Raw genomic sequence first — 18694 nt, forward strand, 5'->3', positions numbered from 1 at the left:
AATAGTAGGTTAATATAATGCTAGCAATACAAATACAGTAAGTGCTTTTTCCCAAGTGGAAACACACTGCTAATATTGAATAAAGTGCTCAGTCAACTTAGATGTGACTGCATGCAGGTAGGGTTAAGCAACAATCTGGTTTTCATTATCTTTAAGGCAGGAAATGTCTGGCACTGTCCAGTAGTGAAAAAATGCTTCTTAGTGCACCACTGATCATCATGTGACTGTGCAACATGTTGGTCAGGTCTCAGAATAGAGGCACGCAATTCAAGCAATCCTCCCTAGAGCTTTAAACACCACACAATCAAAGTTAAAAAACACAGGCAAAAATGGTAGCTAAAAGTCAAGGAGCACCTTCTTTATGGACTGGTAGGTAAACTAGAATCTCTATCACTTTACATATGAAGAATAATTTGAACTTCGCAGCAAAATGGACACTTCAGCAGGACATTAGGGAACTGGCTAAAAGATAAATCTGACTTCAGTGTACCGTGCAGCATTTGAGACTTCAGGTCAATAGTGGTGCCAGGATGAATTCCTGAATATAAGGCTTTCCACTTGGGACACTCATTCACCCCAGTTGACAGGACAGAGGAAATACCTCTGTGAAGAATGGCACAAAGAGAATTAATTAGACATTGCTCAGGTTGTGAGATGCAGGGATTCTAACGATGATGTACAAGGCCTTGAACTGTTGTGAGGCTCTCTTCTAATGAGGCGAGATTGTATGGAGACACTTCTTGCCCTAAGTCTCCTCATTGATTCTAACTGGGTCAGGGCCAAGTGTAAAACTTAGCTGTAGGAATGATATGGAAATGCTGATGTTGGACTGGGGTGGACAAAGTTAAAAATCACACAACACCAGGTTATAATCCAACAAGTTTATTTAGAAGTACAAGCTTTCCAAACACTGCTCCTCCGTCAGGTAGCTAGTGGAGTAGTATCATGGGACACACAATCTTTTGTTGTAAATTCTGTGTCCTTTGATCCTACTCCACTAGCTATCTGATGAAGGAGTAGTGCTCTGAAAGTTTGTACTACCAAATAAACCTGTTGGACTATAACCTGGTGTTGTGTGATTTTTAACTAGCTCTGGAAAGGCATTGGTAATGGGACTGATGTAATGTCAGGTCATCTGGACAGCTAAAAAATCTAGTGACATCCAGCCTGCTAACTGGTATGTCCCTGACTCAGACTTTTTTGCCTTAATGGCTCATTTCTTTGTTTCCCAACTGAAGCTATGCACAAGTCACTACAAGAGCATTTTCTCAACACAAATGAGTGCAGGTAGAGTATCTGCTTGAGCCAATTGGTTTCAGACTTTTGGTAGTTCTTAGCAAATAACAATCTACTTGATAGTAGACATTGTTCATCAATAAATGATAGAAGAGTTGCAGATGTAGGACACAGAAGATAATTGCTAGGGCACACCACTTTAGAGAGCTCTCAATAATGAGTGGAAAATGGAAAATTGTTTCCAGATTACATACATACATGAATTTCTGATGGCCCTTTTCCAATGAGAGACTCAGAATGTCAGCAGAGACAAAGGGCAAAAGCTTATAGGCATCTAAGTGATATGGGCTATGATGAGATTTATATAAGGATTCTGACAAAGCCTGTCTTAAACTCAAGTGCTGGGTTCTGCGATATGCTTCCTGAAAGTGCAGTGAGTGAACACAGATGGTTAATGTAGTTGTCAAGAGTGTATTATTTGCTAGATAGCTGTGTCAAAATTGAGGAAATGTTGATTCATTCAACAATGCATTTGGGTCCGTTTATAATTTGGACAGGGATGGTGACCAAAGAATGTCCTCTGTGTGTTAGGTCATTGCAAACTAGTCCCAGAAGTGGAATGTAATTTTGGGCCACTGCTCAATTCTTCACCACATCTGTGGAAGAACGGCTGTGTTCCATTCAAAAGGTATACACAATTGAGTTTATTTATCTTGATAGTGCAGAACCATTGAGAAATTACCACATGTTTTAACTTGCTTGCTAGATATTTGAAAACATGTCCATTTTAGTAGTTTGTTTCTTTAAACAAGGCAGGGTTTTATTAGAAGGTAGAGCAAAGTTACTTCTAACGTAAAGTATGAGAAACTAGTTAGTGTGCTATATATATCATGTTGACCTGCTGAGAGCTGCAGAACCATTTCTGCACTGAACAAAGGATAAAAACACATTCCAGCAGTTTATTAAGAGAACACTATAAATTAAGACATGCATGTTTCCAACAGCTCCCTCACGATTGCTTTACAACATAGAGGCTTACAGAAGGTCCTGTGCCAGATGTTACATGACATGAGGGGGAATGATTGAAAGCTGGCATTCTTAGGGTGCATTTTTGTCAGTGGAAAGATCCATAAAGTTAACTATTTCCTTAGTAAGAGCTTATGGATTAGCATGTTTGATCCTTTCTGGACAATGCCTAATCTCAAACTATTTATATCCTAGTGGTTTGATCTAATTGCTGCAAAGCTATGTACCTCCTGAGAAGATTTGGCTTCATTTCTAAAGTGACCATTTTCTGTAGCAGCTGTTTTTAGAAAAAAAACTGTGCTGCCAAATTCCTAATTTCATTTGGAATTTTATCCATATTTGTACAGGAATGCATGTTGTCAGGAACTGGAATTTTTTGTTGATGAAATTAGAGAGTATTTTATTTTTAAGTATGCATTCCAGAGGTTATAAAAAAGCGTTAACAGATTTTGACCCCAGGAAAACAGGGATGTCATATTTCTCCATGAATTGTGCATTGCTGTTCTTTTTCTATATCCTATTATTGACATGATCTGTGGAAACATTGGGGTGAATTTTATACTCCAGCTGGCTAATTCAAAGATGTAATGTAAAAAGCAGGCAGCTAAGTTGAGGAGGGGGAGGAAGGTGCAGGCTGTCTCCTGCATTCTGGGGTGAGGGGGTGATGGCGAGTAAGAAACAGGGCAACCTGCCTATACACTCGCCCCTTTGGTCTCTCGAGGCCTTTAAGTGGGCAGCTAACTGCTGCATAAGGCTATCATTCCACTTGTGCTGCAATTCTTTGATCTGTGGGAGAAAGACAAAGCAAGGCTTGCAACCCAGCATTGCTGATTGTGTGGATTGTTGTCAGGCTGGAAGGGCTGCACCTCCTGAGGGGTTGTGGATCTCTGTGTCCATCAGGCACTCCCCTAAGATAGTACTCCCACCTTCACTCTACCTTGTCCCACCCTGCATGCCTCTGGCCTGTTTGACTCAACCCCCCCCCACCCCCCCCACCACTGTCCCCAGCCACAAGGCCATCCCTGGTGCCCATGCCCAATAAATCTCCCTGGACTTAACTGAAGTCCTGGAGACACCTTCTTTCTTGGGGTTTAGAATTCCAGCATTGGCCATTATTCTCTTCTGATGCTGTTGGGGCTACAGAGCTGTTGGCCAGCAATTCGGACTAGGGACTGGATTAGTGGTGCTGGAGGAGCACAGCAGTTCAGGCAGCATCCAACGAGTAGCGAAATTGACGTTTCGGGTAAAAGCCCTTCATCAGGAAGGGCTTTTGCCTCAGCAATTAGGACTAGACAATTCCTAACCTCAAGGTGTGGAACACCACACTGCACTATGTAAGGACATGGCCATTGTAATAACCATGCAGAACATCCAGAGTGGCAATGTACTGATTGAGTTTTAGGTTGGTGGTGGAGGAGGATGGGGTTTGTGGGTAATTTGTCCCCTGTAAATCCACCTCAACTTTGCACATAATTATGAACAGAGAACAGAGATTTTGTGTGATAGGCATTAGTAATCAAAGTATTATAGCATAAAAAGTGCTTAAATAGAAACACATTAACAGCAATAAACAACACGTATGCAGTGGTATAATACGTTGATACTTGCAATCCAAATATCCAAGTAGTTTTGTCAACAAAATTTTTTGATGCGGTAGAATTGCCGCATTCTTGTGGCTTTTTATTTCACAATCTGTGCTTTCAGGGTACTGAAAATTCCCAACATGAAAAAAAATTATTCGAAATATTGGTTTAAAATGTTGCTGTTATGAATACAAGAGCTATACCCTTGAGCACCCATCATGGAATCTCAGATTGCCAATTATCTTTGTTACTTTGTACTCTTGGAATAATAGAGATGTTACATAAAACTATTTCACATTGTATCCTTTCAGCTTTTGAAAGAGGAAATTTTTATCCAAATGTCCGAGTGGTGATGGGCCATTCCCTAGCTCACTGTGCCTTTAAATCCACTCTTCTCACTATTGCTTCACCTTTGACTTTCACTGAATGTATATTGTACCAGAGCTAATCGAGATATTGGGATAAATCTTCGTAGCTATGAGCTATGCAAGGTCTTTTAGCATAATTCACTCTTTCCTTCTCAGACTGCTTGTCCAAAAATATTTTACCTTGGAGCTAAATGTTAACCGAAATTGTCAAAATGACTGATGGGTTTTGTTGGCCAATTTAAAAATATTTTCAAACTAAGAAAGCTTGCCCGAATTCTTAGATGCCTCACCTAAATGTCTTTTTTCTACCCTACTGTTGTCTTGTCAAATACTCAATTGTTTCCGGAAGACTCTGAATTGCCAACAATTAGTTTGTTCCTTTCAATGTCATTCATTTCAGTCATTTCAACAGATCTGGCAAAACCACAAATTATTTTCATGAGTGTTGTGGCATCTTTTATTGTTGCCCCTTCACTTGCTTTGCTATTATCTGCATCTTGAAAGCTCTGCATCCTAGTATTTTAATTTCCATTTAGCTTAAATCCAGCCTATATTGTTCCTGTTTGCAATTTCAAATACTGTACTAGCATTAATCTTAAAAGGATGCTCAACTTTTTCCTTTTCAATATTACTCGTTTTTTTTTACCTGAGGGCCCACATCCACAACTTATGATTTTCTTCTGGTTCTTGTTTAAAAAAAAGACTGACTAGGATATAGCCAATGTTGGACCTGGTATATTTCAAAATGGATTGACAGGTTTTATGTTTGGAAGATGAAAGTTTAAATCTAGCTCCAGATGTTGATCTGATCACAGTACAAAATTCTAGCAAAAGTGGCTGACCTTTTTCTCACTCAACATTTGCATTGCTAGATTGATTTCCCAGGGTCAGGTAGCTGGCTTGAAGTTAGCCCCACATCCATCTGCAATGAACCTGATTCAAAGCATTGTCCACAAGGGACCTCACTGCCGCAGTCTAACAGGAAAAGAGACTTCAGTAAACAATTTTATCTGGCCAATAAAACTGAAGCTTTTTAACCAAAATGTCAAAGAAATTTATGATAAGCCCTTTATTTTCTTCAATAAAAAGTAGTACTTTGAACTGAATGTGTTTCTGTTAGGCCAAGGGTGACCAGCTTTCTGAGCATACACTGCGACCATGTGCCACAATGAATGAGTAAATTGCATATGAAAGCTGTTTAAATTTCCCCTGTAACTCATAAGTATTTGGATAATATATTTCCAAAAATCATAAAACTTGAGTATTGGCATCATTATACTTGCACATTTAAGAAAACCAAATGCCCGAGATAAATAAAAAAAACACCGTGCAGTAAAAGTCAGACTTTCATTCATAAATATTATGTTTTGAAAAACAAAGACTGGCTGCCTCCCTGCTCCTTGTTTGTTGTTTGATTGGCCCTCTATCATCCATTCTGTACATTCTTTGATTTCTTCTACTGAAAATTGTCCCCTATCACCCCACCCTGTTCTGCTGTGTATCTGTCTCCTTCACCCACTATTACTGCTGCTTCCACTATAGTTGGCAGCATGTCCATCACTTACTTCTCTGATCTACTTTTCCATGGTTCGGACTGCCATGGTTTCATATTTACCTGATAAATAATTTCATTCTTTAAACATGTGTAAGATAGGCTCCTCTCAAGGCACTTGCAGTGTTTCCTATTCCTGGGCCAATAAACTGGCTTCCCTTGCATTGGTTTAAAAAGAGTGCATTCTCATAGATATAACTTCACCAGTGAAGGAGTCTTTAGATCCCTCCAGGCCCATGAATATTGCAAATCTGAAACCAACAGAGGAAACTTTTAATTTTACAAATACGCAAAAAAAAATTTCAAGGGCTGAGTGTTGAGAGCTCAAACTCTTCATCCTGACTAACCCCTCCTTATATTCCCTTTAATCTTTATAATTCAAAAGGGATTTACAGAGAAAAGTATAGCTTCTTTTGCTGAATTTTACAGAACAGCACATTGCCCACCTCCTGCTAAACCACTCACCCTCCACTTTGAAATATTCAATGATCGCACCTCCAACACTTTCTGAGACAGACTGCCAAAGTCTCACAACCCTCAAAATAATTCTAATCCTTCTAAAAAGGCCAATCCCTAACTTAAAATATCCCTTAATTCTAGACTGATCCATAAGAGTAAATGTCCACTTTGTCAAGACCATTCTGAATCTTATACACTTCAATTAAATTATCCCTCCCTCTTCTGAACTCTAGTGGAAGCAGGCACAGCCTGACCTACTTAGTCTGATAAGGCAAGCCACTAACTCTAGGTATGAATCAAACAAATCTCCTTTGAACCAACTCCAATGCATTTCCATCCTTCCTTAAACAAGGAGACAATAATTGCACACAGTATTTGAAGAAGGGTCACCAGACCCAAAACATTAACTCTGATTTCTGTTCACAAATGCTGCCAGACCTACTGAATTTTTCCAGCAATTTCTGTTTTTGCACAGTATGAGGGATATAGTTTCATTAATGCCCTGTATAATTGAATCCACCCAATTTGTAAATCCTATTTTCAGCCCTCCAGTCATGGAGCCACTATTGATTGGTTGCAGGTTAAGATAATTGATTCAGCAGTTTAATTTTCCACAGCTAGCTTGGTATTTGATATGATAAGGTTGATTCTGCCAGTTATTGGCTGTTTTGCCTTCCAAAATGGATTGCTATGTTCATGAAATGTTTCACTCACTATCTTTAACTAACGTTAGCAGGATGAAAGTTGTACAGCTAAATGTTAACAAGGCAACAGTTCCAGTTCTGGTCCTTTATTTGGAAGTTTGCTGATTTATGATTATTACTAACAAAGTTATTGGTTTGGTTGCCTTAATATTTTGTGACATTGTTGAGGTCAATTTAAATTGCAAGCTATATTGAGGAGATCTTTGTGATAACAGATTTTTATTAAACTTTTTAAGTTACAGTGTTGTGCACTGGAAATTTATCAGAGGCAGTAAGTTGAGGAAAATGAAAAGGTGTAAATATCTGGAGTGCCTTCGCCAGTGTAATATAAGCAGACGATCACGATGCTATGTGTTCAAATCTTTTGGGAATGCATTACTTATGCAATTACTTAAGTCATTTATGCAAAACTCCTTTAGTTATTTTGAGGTATTTGTTGGTCCATTAAAAGAAACAGACTACTGACTTTGTTCAGAAAGTGTGCAATAGAAGGCAGCAGGGTAAGATAATTGGCTAGGATAGCATCAGGTGATACCAACTGCCTTCTTGCAGCAATAGAATTATGTCTGAAGGCCCTTAAGTGGCCAGCTGGGCTTGGCAGAATTACTTCAGCTTTTGGTGGGATGAAAATGTGCTGGCCTGTCCAAATGGTAAGCCAGTATGAACAAATTATCAGTTTGGCAAGGGAAGTCCCTCAATCTACACTGAAGTTTGCAAGACTGAGGGACTGGACCTTGGAAGGACATGGCAACTGAAAACCAACCCCTGTCCTCCCTGATGACCTCTCATACTTCCCTCCCTTTGATTCCCCGTCACTTAACATTTACCTTCCTGGCAACATTGCTCTCCTCTAATTGGCTGGCAGTTCCAGGGGTGGGACTTCCAGTTATTATATATATTTGTAGCAAAAATGTTTGCTATAAATTCTGTGTGTTAGGATTGAGCCCTCCACTACCACCTGACGAAGGAGCGTCACTCCGAAAGCTAGTGTGCTTCCAATTATACCTGTTGGACTATAACATGGTGTTGTGTGATTTTTAACTTTGATAAAGTGTTGAGTTGCTCTTGGTTCAGTTTAAGCAATTGGTATTGACTAGTTTTGCCCTTATCATTCCATCACTGTAATACCAATTGAAGAAAATATGTTTGTAAAGCAATAAGAAATACTGCGCCCTAATAAATATTTACTTTGCTGTTCTGCCATAGCAGTGTCTCAAATAATGTGGATAATCCTTTTCATCCACTCTCAATCTTGATTGTACAGATGCTCGCTCTTCAAAAGACTTCACTGATGCTTTTAGCATTTTTAACTCAGGCTGGGTGTCAGAAGACCACACAAGAATGCAGGCACTGGCAATCAAATAAATAATGGTAATGGATGTGAGGTAGGGGGAGGGTGATTACTGTTTTGGGACATGGGTGTGTTGGGGGAGGAAAGCCTTACTGATGGTTCAGAATATGTCGGGTGTTAAAATTGAGCTTTAGTTCATGGAGTTGTTAGAGAGAAACTCTTCCCTGGCAGCTAAGCCCAGAACAAAGGAACATCTCTATAAAAGCTAAGATACAGATCAGCTCTTTTTGACTTTTTAATCTCTTTTCTTTTCATTTCATTTTTATCTCTGATTTGCAGGCTTGCTGGATAGTGATTGGTAGCAGACCGCAAGGATAATCCAACATAATACACTGAGGACCTATGCAGCAAAGTAAACAACTCCCTCAAGTTATATCCGAGCTGAAATTCCTTTTTTTAATGATTTTTTTTCCAGAAAGACTGAGGAAAGTAATTATATCACCAGCTCTTAAGTGTTAAAATTTACATATAAAATTGAATTACTTTTCCAATTTACACAAAAATGCCCGATCCATTTAGGACTACATAATCCCGTAATGTCAATAATCCAGACCTAACATAGAATTTCGAGGCACGAAGAATGTGTCACACACGAGCCAGAAATCAACTCACCTTTGTTTATTTGTAGTTTGCTTTATTTATGTTCCACTTCATTTTCTGAGGGACTCCATTATGCATATAGCTCTATGTGTGAAATAATGTTTGTAACAAGTGCAATGGAATAATTGCATGAAACTTTTACTTTAATAGAAACTGAACAAATCAAATTGGCAAAGATGAGTTTGTAGAATGGCTTTGTGAAAGCTATATGAAAAGTGAGCTAGATTTTCACAGAGCAGCAAAAGCCTTTTCCATTTTCCATTTCCATTGTTCATTTTTGATTTGCATGAAAATGGAAGGCAACACAAGTCACACTTTGCAGAATGAGTTACAGTTAACCTAGATGACCCACCCTCACCCTCATATCCCTTTGTGCCTTGCACCCCCTGTTGACCCCAGCAGTTCTAAACTTCCACATGTCCCATCCATCTCTTTCCTTTAAGTGTTCATCTTCACATTACTCTCCGAGCCCCAGGTTTACAGCTTTGTCATTGTGACCATTGCAATGGTTGACCACCCCCCAATATTAAAGCTAAGGTTTGGTGACAGCCGATGATCCTCACAGTCATCCAATGTTCTATCCTCATCCATTCTGAAAAATTGGATTGGTCTCATGTCACATACATTATTGTCTTTGCATCTCAGCATGCAGCCTCCAACAAAAGGTAAGGTAAAGTCACCTTAGTCTTGTCAGGGTTGCTGTCTCTGTATCTCTCTCATTAGAGAACCTCCACGCACAATTGTCATACCCAATCCGCCCACCACAGCAGTGGCCCTTGTGAAACCCTCCCCTGTTTGACTTTCAGTGATGAGACCCTGCTCTGCCCCACCAGACTGACCATGGCCGACATCATGAGTGACTTGGAAGGACAGCCGTGCCTACTGCATAAACAGATCCTGACTGATCTCTGTGCGGCTCCCTGACTGATTCACCTCCAATCCCCAGATCAGTTGCAGTGGACCTTTAGGACTGGTATTAGCCCATTCCTAGATTTTCATACATGGAAACTCTGACATTGACTCTGAGAAGGACAACTGACTGCGCCCAGCACCCTAGATTTAGATTGGATGCTGCTCTGAATGACTGAGGACTACTCTCCTAAGACCTTTGAGACATAGCCATTTGGTTGACTCATATTCAGCATCTGTGCCACATAAGTTATCCTTGAGAAAATTATGGCAAGCTACCGTTTTGAGCCACTGCATCCATTTGATGAGCTAGACCCACAATGCCATAAGGAAGCCATTCCAGGATTTTGATCCAAAGTTGCGGAGGGTAATCTTTGTCTCTGAGTAATCATCCTTTTAAGTCATATGGTCCTTGAAGTGAAGCAGGAACATAATTATTCTCAAGGATTTAGACAGTAGGCAGCTACCAAGATACCTGGCACAGACTTCTAGGATGTAGTACAGATGGTCACAGATGACCCATACATTGTTGGAAGGAACGTTTTTCTACTAATGAAGTCAACCTCAATGCAACATATGTACATTTTGTAGCCCCATGCTTCTGGGAGAAGCCAGCTATTTTGGCAAAGCCTGTTGCCTGGGCTGCAACATCAATGTTGTCACAGAGAAATGAGATGATGGGGTGTGATCAGTAACAACCTTGATACACTTATAGGTTAGGGATTGAGTGATCCCACACAATTCACCAGTTACATAAAGATTTAGTGCAGCTGTCACCTTGATGGCCACTGGGATATGATGGCCACCAATCTCTTCAGGTCACAAATCCCACCCCAGCAGATAACATAGTCCTGTGATGGTGTCCTGAGACATTTAAAATCTGTAGCATCAATATATTTCACTCACCTGAAAGAAATTGCCTTGAGGATGATGGCCTGTAGGCCTCTTATGCATCCTCTGCATCCTGAAAGGGCATTCAGCTGCAACTTCTTCATGTGGAGGCTGTTTGGCAGCTGATGGAGGTTGCTGATACTAAGCTTGGGCTTGCTGGTCAAGTTTTTCCTCATCATTTCTCTGCTCCTTCATTGGCCACAGTGACAATGACCCATACTGTGACTAAATCAATTGGAAATCCATTTTCAACGAACTTGTATACAGAATATCAGAGACAGATCAGGTCCTTATTAATATGAAGTTAGTGTTCACATCACATATAAATTACATTACCACAGTCCTCAATACTTTGGATATGGAGTACTCTGACAAGGAAGTCCTCTATACTGACCTTTGACATAGGGGAACTTATTCCAATATATGCAGCACAAGCTACATCATGCAAATATAGTAGGAGAATCTAAAAGATAAAGTCACCATAGTCTACTATCTCATTAGATAGAGATGACTGGTGGTGCTTTAATCTGAGGGTCACCATGCTTCAGGCAAGGCGAGAGGTTGAGAAAGAGAATCCTTCATGGGAACCTCAGCTTAAATGGGAATTGAACCCACATTGTTGGCATCAGTCACCAGTTATCCATCAACCGCTCTAACTAGCTAATTACTAATTGCTAACGTTGTGTACCTTGCACACTTTTAGCCTTTATATCTAAGGAAGGTTTTACTCGTATTGGCAAGTGAAGTGCACTAGATTATTTTCTGGGATGAGGATCTTGTCTTATGATGAGAGGCGAGGTAGCTTGGGCCTATACCATCTGGAGTTTCGAAGAATAAGATATGAGCTCATTAAAACAAAAGATTCAGAAGGAATGAATCACATAACCAGGGCTGTAGATAGGGCTTTAAGCTAAATAATGGCAGGATGGGCTCAATTGAATGGAAAATTATAAAATCAAAGGTAAAGGAATTTAGGATTGCTGGTTAGGGATGGGGTTGATTGTTACCAGAAAATAAAATGAAGGGACAGAATGTGTGAATGACATATTGTACCAAGGAACCATAAAAGCATAGGGAAACTCAATAACAGAATAAACTTAACAGCTTGGTATTTTAGTGCATGAAGTGCTCAGAGTAAGGTAGACAAACTGATAGTTTAAATCGAGGTCATAAGGTTTTAAAACTAATTAAAGGGGGGAGGGCTCAGGAGAGGTTATTAAGTTTCAATTTCCAAGAATGATGGAACAAACTCAATGGGCCGAATGCCCAATTCTTTTCCTATATCTTCTGGTCTTATGGGTTTGACGGGGAAAACACTGACAGGTTGTTTCCCACCTAGGAAATCTAGAACATGGAAGCACCACCATAGAGTAAAGTGTCCATCATTTTGATATGAATTGATATGTTTTTCACTCTGAGTCTTTGGAGTTATCTACTTTTGGCTGTGGATTCGTTGAGTGTATTCAAAATTGTGTTCAGTAGGTTTTTAATCCCTAAGGGAATCAGTGATATGATGAGCAGGTAAGAAAATGGAGTTGTGACAGAAGATATGGTGGAATAGACTCAAGGGCCCAAATGGTATACTCCAGCTCCTATTTCTTATGGCTTTATCCTTATATCATGGGAGCTATGTGTAATATACATGTAATATTAACATTGCGATGCAAGAGAGAGAGAAACTCCTTTGGGCAGAGTCAGAGTCATAACAGACCTTTGGTCCAACCAGTCCGTGCCGAACGTAATCTCAAACTAATCCCACCTGCGTGCTCCTGGACCATGACCCTCCAAACTATTCTTCTTCATATACAGAGGAACCTCAATTATCCAAATGACACAGATGGTGAGTATGTTGTTCGGTTAATTGAATGCCAGATATCAAATGCTGGATAACATTGTTAGCCAAGCATCACGACCTTGTAATCTTGTTCAGATAATCCGAAATTTGAATGCCGGATAATGGAAGTTCCTCTGCATTTATTCTAATGTGTTTGAAACATTGTAATTGTACCCACATCTACCATTTCTTCAGGAAGTTCATTCTACACACTAATTATGCTCTAAGTAAAAAAAGAAGCCCCTCATGTATTTTTTTTTAAATCTCTCTTTTCTCACATTAAAAATGTGCCTCCTAGTCTGGAAATCCCCCATCCTAGATAAAAGACAAATACTATTAACCCTATCTATATCCCTTATTATTTTCTAAGCTTCTATAATGTTGCCTCTCAACCTCCTATGCAGCAGTGTAAAAAGTCAAAAATCACAACACCAGGTTATAGTCCAACAGGCTATTTGGAAGCAGTGCTCCTTCATCAGGTAATTATGGAGTATAAGATTGTAAGACACAGAATTTATTGCAAAAGTTTACAGTGTGATGTAACTGAAATTATACATTGAAAAAGACACACACACACACACACACACACACACACACACACTCACACATACATTCCCACACACACACTCACAGACAGTTATAACCGCCCTCCTCCCACTGACACACACACACACACACACGGATACCCACATGCACACATAGAAATATAAATTTGTGGGGTGAATTTGCAGAATTACATTTTACTTTGCTCAAAAACTGCATGAATCCATGTAAGATTCTGTAAACTTGTCTATTTAGATTAGAATCAGTCTGACCATTGTGGCACAGACAGCCTCACAGGGAAGCTCACACCCTCAATACATTATCCTGGCCAACATGACACCAATTGTTAAAATTCACTTGAGAATGTAACTTTTAAAAAACGTTTTGCGATTTACATATGAAAGAACTGAAACCAGCATAGTCATTCTAAAAGATGAGAGACTTAACAAATAGTCTGGGTCTTTTTCAATATATACTTTCAGTTACATCAAACAATAAACTTTTGCTATAAATTCTGTATCTTTCAATCTTATTCTCCACAACCACCTGTTGAAGGAGCAGCGCCACGAAATCTAGTGCTTCCAAATAAACCTGTTGGACTATAACCTGGTGTTGTGTGATTTTTATCTTTGTACACCCCAGTCCAACCCTGGCATCTCCAAATCATGAAAAAAATCCCAGCCTTTCTTTATAACTCAAACCTCCCATACTGGGCAACGTCCTGGTTAATATCTTCTGAACTCTCTCCATCTTAATAATATCCTTTCTTTAATTGGGTGGCCAGAAGTGTACACAGTATTCTAGAAGGGGCCTCACCGATGTCCTGTACAGCTTCAACATGACTTCCTAACTCCTACACTCAAAGAGCTGAGTGATGAAGGCAGATGTGCCAAACGCCTTTTTAACCACCCTGTCTATATGTTACGCAAACCTCAAAGAATTATGTACTCCTAGGTTCCTCTGTTCTATAACACTACACAAGGCCCTACAATTAATTGTATAAGCCCTACCCTCATTTGTTGTACCAAAATGCAATATCTCACATTTATCCAGATTAAACTCCATCTGCCATTTTTCAGCCCATTGATCCATTTGATCAAGATCCCTTTGTAATCTTAGAAAACCTTCTTCACTGTCTACTATCCCACCAATTTTGGTGCCATCTGCAAACATACTAGCTATGTCTTCTGTATTCTCATCCAAATATTTGTATAAATGACAAACAAAAGAGGATGCAGAATCGATCCCTGTGGAACACCGCTGGTGACAGGCCTCCAGTCTGAAAAGCAACCCTCCACTACCACTCTCTGTCGATGTTGTGCAAACTCTCATCAATTCACCAGGGTAGGCAGTCCACAGACTGCAAGTTGCTACTGGTGTGACCTGCAAAATGTACCACAATAATTTTAATGTTGCTAGAGTGATGCCACATCAATGATTTTCTTTCTCCTAATGTACTTCTAAGATATTCTGGCTGGTGTTTTATCAAAGACATTCATTAATTCATTAGCAGACAGGGTGATATCACGCAATCATGCTAATTATTAAAATGGTAATTAGCGAAGATTTGTACTTCAGAGCAAACAGGCTATGATGATTTGACCATCATGTAAAATGGACTCTCAGTTTGCCATGGCTCATTTTCTGCTGTTGCCCAAGATGATTTTATACCAGTGTAATTTTCTGCATGGTCGTCTATGTACTGACATACATTTGGTTGGTAAATTCAGGAAGGTGTGAAGAAGGTCCCTCTATTATAACATTACACGCTGCTATGTAAATGTCAACCTTTGATTTACTGTTTGGCTTAATAACAGGATTCACAACCACCAAAGTGGTTTCAGTAAAGGGCTACAATAAATTGCCACTGATTATAGCTTCAGCCATTTCTGCATTCTCATTAATCACTGCACGTCCTCAGTTTTTGACTGAAGGACATTTTGAAATAAAATCGAGGACAGGCTTGCACATTATATCAGAGCTGCTTCTCATAAATGGAAGACAAATAAAAAGATTTGCATCTCATTGGCACACCAAGGTTTACAAATCACATTTTTAAAATATGAAGATTGTTCCAAACATTCAAATTCTGTGTTTTTTTAAATCAAAATAATATAGAATAAGATATAATCAGATTTTCTCACATTAATTCCATGGCATTGCAAGCTCCATGTTTTATATCACAATTTCAATATAATGTTTCACACCACATTGGCTAACAATAATTACGACAAAATTATTAAAAATATTAACATGAGTGCATGCTTCAGTTAACATATTTCACAACTATCCAGTTTTAAAGTTCTCATTGACCCTTGTAAACTTTAATGATCATATCATTGGAATGTTATTATTTAATTAATCTACACCTTAGAACACCACTGCAGTAAAGGAAAATCAACATTAACCATATTCCAGACAAAGTTAGGAAATTGTTATTATTTAACTACATCTTGATTAAATTGCAATTTCCACATCACAATCAGTAAATTAGTTTTCCAATAAGATGCATAAATCTTATTGTAATTTATATTCTTAAAAGATCAGATCGTACAAGGTCATTTTAGTAAGAGTCTAGAATATAAAAGAAATAATGTGAGTTTTGTTGTGTACCAATGATTACAGCAAAGGATATGGCAATTGAATGTAAGGAAAGGCTTATCATTTTAGAGAAACTCAGTTACAAATCTCCTGAGTAAAAATATTAGATCAGCCTATTTGTGAATCAAAAATAAAGTGAAACAAAGAATTTCGGCTGCATCTACAGCAGCCTTTGTTTCCCAGATGGCTACAGCTGCATATCAGACATTTGCGTCATTCACTGAAGCAAATTGAAGACGTGAACTGCTCCAGTGTGAGCAAAGGCAATTGAGTGCCATGCTGTGACCTCAGTATCTGTCAATGCTATGCTTGAACATGAATTAGATTTTTATTTTGCTCTCAGGCAGATGATATTGAGGCTTATGTTGGGTCTGTGCATTGGAACATTAAATTGGCCATTTTCAAGTCCCATCAGTCTGTCCTTCAATGTCTGTCCTTTGTTCCTTTTCTTATACAAATGCACACACACACATTTTTTTCCTTGTATTTTTCAAAAATTCTGTATAGGATTTCAGATTGCTCTTTTAGGACCTTATGCAAAATATTTTAAGATGTAATTAAAACCATTTTACCTTATGAAGGTTATTTTAATACACATACTTAATCTTTGATATCTATTGTAAAATGTTGTGTTTTGTATTAAAATACAAGGCTCTGTTGGTGAGTGGGATGCAGAGATAGGAAGTCTCCAGTTTCGATTTCCAACCTGTGTTCTGCTAGTTAATCTGTATTATGGCATTAAGAATAGTTAACCTCAGCGTCCCTAATCTACGAAAATGAAAATAAAATCAGCTTTGCCTCAGCAATAAACATTCCCCAAAATTTTAGTCAAAAAGTCTGGGTTTAAGTTGAAGAATTGAACAGAGCAGACTTTATTTAGTATCCCCGATATGGTTAGAAAACCACCATGTGGCCAGCATCAGGCATTCCTCAGGAGTTAGGTGTTACAGATATTGCACTCACCCAGAGGCTAAGGATCAACATGGAGGACTGATGAGTAATAACCTTTTAAAATAGCTTATTATTCACTCAAATTAACCAACAGGTGGGTTCCTTTGCATCAGCTCATTCCTGCAACTGACTTAATGGAGTTCAGTTTTCCTGCTTCCAGGAATGGGATCGAGAACTTCCTGTATGATTGTGTGACCTTCCCACTACACAGCTTGCTGGGGTTGGTTCTGTTAAATTGGAAATATAATCAATGTTGACACTTCATGGCAGCATTGAAGAAGAGCTACATTGTTGAAGGCATTGTCATTCAAAAGGATGTTAAACTGAGAATCTGTCTCCACTCTAGGGCAGATACAAAAACATTCAACTGCATTACTCAAGGAATGATAATAACCTCTGTCCTGTATTGGCGAACATTTATCTGAAAGTAACTTTGAGGTCCTGGGGATGGAGTCGTGTAGAGAACGGCAGTTCACTCTCCTCAGTACTGCCAGAGGAGGTCAAGATATCAGAAACAAACAGATCTGATTGTTTGATGCATTGCATGCCATAGAACTCAAATTTTGTGCACGTGAACAATGCTTCTTTCTTGGTTGCTGGGACATGCAGGTTTTTGTTTCTCTGAAGGAGCAGTCCAGGGCTTTGCCCACAAAGGCTAGGGTTCTTTCCTCATGGTGGAATGATGAGCCAGATATTGGACACTGCTTCCAAAATGGCCCAATAGTGAGAGCATTAACTTTGCAGAGAGAAGTATGCAGTAGCACAGATAGACTGAGTGTAAGACAATAGAGAGAAGGTGAGGTTGTTGGCCTCCTCACACTGCTGGACGTTCCTCCAGAATGAAGAGACCTCAGTGACCCAGGTGGCAACTGCGGACCAGACTGGCAGGGTCTGATAGCCTTTGTCCCTTCAACACACCACCTTGTTCCCTGGCCCATACCTCTGCTTCAGGCTCGCTGCACTGCTGTAGTGAAGCACAGTGCAATCTAGAAGTACAGCACTTAATTTTCCAAAAGGGAACCTTGCAGCCTCCTGGACTTAATATGGAGTTCAACATTTTTATGGCTTGAGGTCACATCCTTAACCTAACCCCCTCACACCAGGCCTTGACATCACATGGACTGCTACCACACACAACATATTGTCAGCTACAAATAGCCCCCATTAGCAACTATTCATTCCCCCAGACTGACCTTTAACCAGTTGTTTATTTGTCCAACCATGTTTTTCTCTCTTTGGGCTCTATCCCCACCTAACATTTACTCCTGTGCCCAACCCCATCTTCTGTGTAAAAAACATTCTTTACCTAGTTATCATCAGTTCTGAAGAAGTGTCACTGCACCCGAAACATTAACTAATTTCCATCTACAGATGCTGCCAGACCTGCTGAGTTTTCCAGCAATTTCAGTATTTTGTTTTGTTTCTGATATCTTGGCCTCCTCTGGCAGTACTGAGGAGAGTGAACTGCCATTCTCTACATGACCCCATCCCCAGGACCTCAAAGTTACTTTCAGTAAAGTGGTGCATTAATTTCCCCCTGCCTACCATGGCAAAACGTGCACCTGAATAATTCAGCTCTGAAATGTCAGCATTTTCCCACTTTGCCTTTTAAATATGGCGATGGAAAAAGCAATGATGCCAGAGTATCCCAGCAATGGCAATTACTTCTGGCTATAGTGTGTGTGGGAGAATCAGAGTAGTATTGGAGGAAAAGGGCTCTATAGGGGTGATATCAGTAGTTCATGAGGCGAGTTTGGGATGATTGCACAGGAAGCCATGCTGGGTATTGAGGAACGGAACTCTCCGTGAAACTTGACAAAAATGACACTCTGCCAACCTGGTAAGATTCAGATCTATCATTTTGAAAGGTGCAGTTGAAGGAGCCTTGGTGACTTGCTATGGCGCATCTTGCAGATGGTGCCCATTGCTTGGTCTATTCATTGATGGTGGATGGAGTGACTATTGAAGTTGGTGCATGGGGTGCCAATCGATCAGCCAGCTTTGTGATGAGTTCCTTGAGTTTAGGTGCACCTACGCTTTTCCAAACAAGTAAGAGGTTTCCATTACATTCTTGACTTTTACTTTG

At 39.6% G+C, this 18694-nt stretch overlaps 1 protein-coding gene across 4 annotated transcripts in view; it reads left to right on the forward strand.

The window, feature by feature from the left end:
- Positions 1–18694, forward strand: part of rcan2 (regulator of calcineurin 2) — a 362913-nt gene that overhangs the window by 210506 nt on the left and 133713 nt on the right. The window lies entirely within an intron of this gene.

The sequence above is a fragment of the Chiloscyllium punctatum genome, chromosome 3, assembly GCF_047496795.1.
Source record: "Chiloscyllium punctatum isolate Juve2018m chromosome 3, sChiPun1.3, whole genome shotgun sequence".
Classification (NCBI taxonomy): Eukaryota; Metazoa; Chordata; class Chondrichthyes; order Orectolobiformes; family Hemiscylliidae; genus Chiloscyllium; species Chiloscyllium punctatum.